Raw genomic sequence first — 7,588 nt, forward strand, 5'->3', positions numbered from 1 at the left:
CAGGCATATAGAAGGGATCTTCAAAAAGTTCATGGAAAAGGCATATGAAAATTCTAAGCCTAGATTTTAAAACTTTTTGCATCCAAATAAACTTGTTAGTCTGTTTTCCTTGAACTTTTTGTGGTATCTTTATAGACCTAGGATTATTTTACATAATACTTGATGAGTTGAAATTTAAAACAAATCTTTGTTATAAACCAGAGAGGAGTTATCCTTTAAGATCTGAAATGAAGAGGGGAAAAGGGAAGGGAAGGAAAGAAGAAAAAAAAAAAAACTGAGCCAACTATTTTTTCACCCAATTTCCTAAGTATAACATCCATGTCTATAATCTTTACTTTCTAAACTCTCATTGTTTATGTAGTGCATGGCACATAATAGGTGCTCATTAAGTGTTTGTTGGATGAATAAAGACATAGGGAGAGCAAATACCACTACTGATAGCAAAGAGATTTGAATAACAAAGATGTGGAAATTCCAAAGCAGAAAGCGGCAGCCTTCAGCCTGTCCTCCGTGAGAAAGCAGCTGGCTTGGCTGGGTCTCTATGTTAGGGTGGGAAGAGAACTTGTGTAACTGGCCACAGGAAGAGTTACGGTAGGACACAGAATGTGTGAGTTCAAGAGTTGCTGGCTGTCTCTGGACTTGTTGCTGGCAAACATTTGAAAACTGGATAATAAAATGCAGTAGTGTAGCCACCCAATCTGGGGGTTTGGCCATAAGGCAATCTGAAACTCCAGGAAGACAAGCAAATCTTTGTCAGTCTAAGAATTGTTAATAAAATGTGTGCCTTGGAAATAATACATGCAGTTACAAATGTACAGGTGTCTTTTCCTAATTATTGCAGTGCTATGTGGGGATTAATGCTCAATATATTTACTCTTCTCAACATCATAATTAATAAAGATAGATGTCCTGGCTTTGGCCTGGTCCAGTCCAGCTGTAGTGGCTGTGGGCATGAATTATATAAGATGTAAGTGTCCCAAGGACTATCTTAACTGCTAGGGTAAATACTTACCCCTGCATTTATTTTAAAGCTAATGATTTTATAGTACTTTGCATATACCAGTCAGTTAATTATATATAGTAACAAATTTAATCCTTAGAATAGGTCAGGCCCTTAACCCAGGCAGGCCATTTCTAGAGTGTGGCTTCTCATCCTTTAATCAAAGTGATGTTACAGACATGGTCCTTAGTCCAGATTTGGAGAAACATATGGGCTTCAGAGAATCTACGAAATCCTTTTGCAAAATTCTGTGTGCTGTATCTTTAGGCACTTTCTTACACAGAAGTCCACAGCTTTCATAGGATTTGTAAGGACTCTTTGTCTCAACTACCCTCAATGTAACAGCGATCCTTACAAGAAATTGAAAATATATCTGACTCCTGAAAAATCTTTTCCCTGAAAGCTTAAACATGTGATTTATAAAGTACTCAAGTCATTTTTTATATTTTTATATATGGAAGCACTTCACAATATGTGTGATCTATAAATTTGAGTAGAATATGTTCACATTTCTGTTTCTCTTGCTTTTTCCAGTTAACTGTGTTAGTATCTTCCTATCTTTTATCAAGTGGGCTGTATTCTCTGAAACTCTCACAATTTTTTAACTAAGAATTCCGAGACCTTTTAACAAAAGATTTATGTATTTATTTTCATTGTATTTGAAAGGTGGAGTGGGAGAGAGGGAGACAGACAGACAGACAGAGAAATCTTCCATTAGTTGGTTTACTCCCCAAATGCACATAATAGCTGGGGTTGGGCCAAGCTAAAGCTAAGGGCCTAGAGCTTAATCTAAGGCTCCCACATGGCAGAGACCCAAGCCATCATCAGCTGCCTCCCAGGGTGTGTGTTAGCAGGAAGCTGGATCAGAAGCAGAGTAGCCAGAACTCCGATATGGACTGTGGGTGTCCTAAGCTGTGACCTACCTACTCCACCAAATGCCCGCCCTACAGATGGTTCTGCTTGGAGTTGGACCAAGAGAGTAAGATCTTCCCAAAAGTGTGCACTGGAACACAGGCAGAGGACCTGGAACACTTTACTCTCCTGAGGATGTTCTAGGAAAGCTTATCTTGTGACACTGAACTCAGAGGGAGTCAGACCAACAAGGAACTACCAACAAGGAACCTGTCAAAACTGCAAGAAATCAGCTGTTAAATCACTGTGTGGGATGCCCACATTCCATGTCGAAGTATTTCTGATCCAGCTTTCTGTTACTGTACACCCTGAGAGGCAGCAGATGTTGGCTCAAGTTCTTGGGTCCGTGCTACCCATGTGAGAGGCCTGGATGGAGTTCCAGGCTCCTGACTTCCTGGCCCAGCTCTGGCTGTTGTTCCTGTTTGGGGAGTAAATCGGCAGATGGCAGGTGTCTTTGTCTCCCTGCCTTTCAAATAAAAGTATAAAAGTTTGTGGCAGGCATAAACTGTCACATCCGGTATTGGAGTGTCTGGGATCCAGTCCAGTTAGCTTCTTACCCAGTTTCCTAGTAATGTGCATCCTGGGGGGCACTAGATGATGGCTCAAGTACTTGTGTCCCCACCATCCATGTGGGAGACCCGCAGTGAGTTCCAGGCTTCTGGCTTTGGCCTGGCCTAACCTCGGCTGTTGTGGGCATCTGGGGAAAGAATCAGCAGATAGAAGACGCCTGTGTGTGTGTCTGTTGATTTGCCTTTCAAAGAAATAAAAGTGAAAAACATTAAAATTATTTTAGAAATAGAAAAAAAAATTTTGAATTTTTTTTGATAGAGTTATCTTCCAGCTGCTGGTTCAGTCCTCAAATGCCTGCAAAAGCCAGGACTGGGCAAGACTGAAGTCAGTAGTCAGGAACTTCATTCAAGTCTCCCATATGGAAGCAGGGACCTGAGCCCTTGGATCATCATGTGCTGACCCCTGGGATGAACTAGCAGGGAGTCAAGTGGAAGCAGGGGACGCGAAGCCTCTGATACAGGATACAGGCGTCCCAAGCAGCAATGTGATTCCCTGTACCACAATGTTGTCTTTTTTGAACATACAATGAATGAAGGTGCATATCATCCTGTTTTATACCTTGGGCACGCCCCTAACTCTTGCTATAAAAATTCTAGCAAACTGCTTCTTGGGGAGGCCATTTTTTTTTCCAGGAGCCATACCTCCCCTCTGCCTTCTTGTCACAGGCAAATAAAGGTTTTTCTCTCAGCAGCTCCCGCTTGAGGCTGATTATTTGGCGACACCCCAAGTGAACAGACCCCTTGTGTCCACCAACAGTAGGAGTCTGTGTTTGCAAAGCTTCTTGGAGACTGAATTTCCTCCTGGATGGAGGACAAGAACTTATTTTGCTTTTCTCTTCTCCTGTTTTTTCCCAAGGGGCCTAAGAATTGTTTCAAACTTGTACTGTGCATGAACTTTCTGGATAGATGGTTGTGAGTTTGTGAGCCTTGAGAGAGGCAACTCTTGGAAGGGAAACTCTCCCAGCCTGGCAGGACTTGGGACACTAGATTTTTATCTCCTGAGCACTGAGAGACTTCCTCATCGGCAGGATGGAGCGAACAATATTGGCTCTGTCTTCCTTCCCAGGCTGAGTGAGAAATAAAGGAGATAAAAGCTAGCAATTATTTGAAAATTCTAAAGGACACACATATAAAAGATTACTCCAGGATTGAAAACGTTGTGAGTTTTGAGATTAAAAAGCTAGTGCCATTTTAACTGAAAAAGCAATATGTGTTTTTTAAAGTGAGAATGCTCACACTTGTATCAACAGCAGGAGAGCAGTCATATACGGTATGGATAAAATTTTCACACTGATAACCTAGCCATCTTATACACACTCTAAGAAATCCACAGCTATTACTCATTTAAATGGTAAACATATAGCAAAATGTTAACACTAGACAGCTTTATTGCTTTTTTTCTTTATATATATTTTAAGATTTATTTATTTATTTATTTGAAGTCAGAGTTATATAGAGAGAGGAGAGGCAGAGAGAGAGAGAGAGACAGAGAGATCTTCCATCCAATGGTTCACTCCCCAATTGGCCACAACGGCCAGAGCTGAGCCGATCCGAAGCCAGGAGCCAGGAGCTTCTTCTAGGACTCCCACATGGGTGCAGGGGCCCAAGGACTTGGACCATCCTCTTCTGCTTTCCCAGGCAATAGCAGAGAGCTGGATCAGAAGAGGAGCAGCCGGGACTAGAACTGGCGCCCATATGGAATGCCGGTGCTTCAGGCCGGGGCGTTAACCCACAATGCCAGCCCCAGCTTTATTGCTTTTTTAAAAAGATTTATTTATTTTATTTGAAAAGCAAGTTAGAGGCAGAAGCAGAGAGAGGTTGAGAGAGAGATGGAGAGGTTGAGAGAGATCAAGGGAGGTTGAGAGAGAGAGGTAGAGACAGAGAGAGAGGTCTTCCATCCTCTGGTTCACTCTCCAGATGGTGGCAATGGCCAGATCTGTGCCGATCTGAAGTCAGGAGCCAGGAGCCAGGAGCTTCTTCTGGGTCTCTTACACGGGTGTAGGGTCCCAAGGTCTTGGATCATCTTTTACCGCTATCCTAGGCCATAGCGGAGAGCTGGATCGGAAGTGGAGCAGCCAGGACACAAATTGGTGCCCATATGGGATGCCAGCACCGCAGGCAGTGGCTTTGCCAGATAGATACTCCACAGTGCCGGCCCCATATTACTTCTTTCTCCAAAATAAGAACTCTTGGAAAACTAACTGGAACATCACACGTTTCGTTGATCTGGATGAAGTAGGTCCTGGACACAAATTGCAAGTTACAGTCTAAGTGTTGATGTCTCAGTTTGGGCAAGAAATTCTGAAGTTGTTGTCTTTTTATGTTTGTTTCCTTTGAAGGCCCACATTTGCATGTGTATGCAGATTCTTGAGAACCTGTTTGTGAGAAATTGACTTTTGGAGTGGATTTAAAAAGACTATGAAGGATCAGTGATCTATTAAGTAAAAACAATTACCACTCATAGTTCTGTCTCAACCTTGTTGAGGGAAAAGAAATGAATTAACTCAGAGTTTCACTAAGATTTCTTAATGTAGCTAAACTCCATCAGATATGCTTAGAATTTTTGTTTTGATAGATATTTCACATTAGTAAGCTGGCATTACTTAAAGGCTTGAAGAATAATCTAAAAAATCTTGGAGAGGATGCACCAACATGGTTCTCATCCCCGAATTCTCAGCTGCTTTACGTCTTAGTTTTTGTGAGAGATTTCACTTCTATCTAGTCAGAGTTTGTACCATTTTCAGTTGACTCTGTAACCATAACCCCATGTTTGTGTTAGTTTTGGTCATTATCAATATTTGCCAACATATTTCACCCATTCATCTCTTAACTGGATGAAATTCTTAGTCTAATATTTTTCTTCTTCAAAAATTGTTATAAGAAGATTTTTGTCCAAAAAGTGTGTATCGTGTTTATATTTGAATGACCGAATTACAATTTTTTTCTTAGGTGTCCATTTCTTTGCTTTAGTAATTTGTAGACAGTGTTCGATTATTTTCTTGCATATGAATGTGCCCTTGAAATGTTGAAAATCCATCTGATTTTTTTCTTTGCTGGCTTTTCCTGGATAGCACCGATTTGTTTTTCATATTTAGGCCTAATTTTCAGTAATACTTTTATTCTCAAAAGTTCTAAAGTTACATTATATAATTAATCTGTTTATGAATGATCTGATGTTTTTCTTAGCTATCCAGTGTCTTTACTAGAATGGGATCCAATTGGCCACATTACATAATTCTTCTCCTGACACATGATGTGCTCTTTCAGTCCATAGAAATGTACCTTCTTCCTCTCCCTGCCCTGTGTTTTATATGTGAATATCTATTGTTATTCATGCTAAGAGTTGATTCACAAGAAAATGATGTTATTGCTTAATTCCTAGAGATATGACTCTTGAGATGTGTGTAACAAAGAATGTCACAGTGTTTTTTTTTTTTAAAGATTTATTTATTTATTTTAAAGGCATAGTTACAGAAAGAGGGAGAGAGGGAGAGTCAAAGAGAGAAAGAGAGAGGTCCTCTATCTGCTGGTTCACTCCCCAAATGTCCACAATGGCTGGAGCTGGGCTGATCCAAAGCTAGGAGCCGGGAGCTTCTTCCTTGACTCCCATGTGAGTGCAGGGGCCCAAGGACTTGGGCCATCTTCTCCTGCTTTCCCAGGCCATAACAGAGAGCTGGATCAGAAGTGGAGCAGCTGGGACTAGAAAGGTGCCCATATAGGATGTTGGCACCACAGGTGGCAGCTTAACCCTCTATGCTAACACTGCCCACCCTCCACACACACACACACACACACAGTGTTTTTTTTTTTTTTTAAGATTTATTTTTTCTACAAGGGAGATTGACACAGGGAGAGGGAGACAGAGTAAGAGGAGCGAGAGAGAAAGTGATCAACCTGCCATCCACTGGTTCATTTCCCAAATGGCCACTTCAGCGGGGGCTGGGCCAGAATGAAACCAAGAGCCAGGAACTCCATCCTAGTCTCACTTGGGTAGCGGGGACCTAAGTACTTGCTCCATCTTCTGCTGCCTTCACTGGTACATAGGAAGGTAGATCCATAGCAGGGCAGCTGGGACTTGAACTAGTGCTCTGATACAAGATGCCAGCACTGCAAATAGTGGCCCAACCCATTGTGCCACAAGGCTAGGCCCACAAAGAACCTTTTCTAGTGAGTCACAGAAACAAAATTCTGGAGCACGATCATCAGGACCTGCAGAACACTACAGACTATTAATATTAAAAATAATTAATATTAATAATTAATTATTGATATTAATAATCAATATTATATAATAATTAATAATATTATTAATAATAATTAATAATTGATATTAAAATAATATTCACTGTATGATTTTGGTCATTTAAAAAGTAGGATGGATTACTTCTTTTTAAAATTATTAGAAAATTCAATGAGCTGTAAAGGAAAAAAATCGGAAATAATTCTGATGCAGGCAGGGAGGTAGTGTTAGCGAAAAGAATTGAGGTTCGACAGCCTCAGCTAACTTATGTGGCAGCACGAACCACCATGGACACCTCCAGCCAGCCTGTGTAGAAGCCATAGCCTGCGGTGCAGCAGCTGAGGCTGGCTCCCACGTGGCAGCCTGGCCTGGCCTGGGTGAAAGCTCCATCGGCATCCCCACTCCGTGTTCTCTCCAATCTCCCCTTGTTTTCTGCTCACACCTGCATCACCTTTGAATGAGTGAACTCACTTGAGTTCATATTTCCTGGTATTGAATATGATCACTGAGTAATTTGCTTATTTGAATCATGAAAGGTAGTATCTTGTATAAAAGGTAGCCAATTACCATCAAAATTCATTCTTTCATTCTTCTACAGCATCAATCTGTGCTTCCCTTTCTGTGTATGTAACTGCTCAGCTCCAAGTCTCATTTTCCAGCCTTCCTTGCAGCTAGGTTTTGCTTTGTGGCTAGGTGTTCAGCATGTGAACTAAAGGATATGTGCCACGTATGGCTCTTGGCCTTAAAGCACTGACTGCCTTCTTCCCATATATATTCACATATGGATCTTGGCCTTAAAGTATTGACTGCCTTCTTCCCCATATATATTCACCTGCCCAAGAGCTGGAACATAGTTGAGTCTTGACA

Source organism: Oryctolagus cuniculus, chromosome 8 (genome assembly GCF_964237555.1).
Source record: "Oryctolagus cuniculus chromosome 8, mOryCun1.1, whole genome shotgun sequence".
In the NCBI taxonomy this organism is placed as follows: Eukaryota; Metazoa; Chordata; class Mammalia; order Lagomorpha; family Leporidae; genus Oryctolagus; species Oryctolagus cuniculus.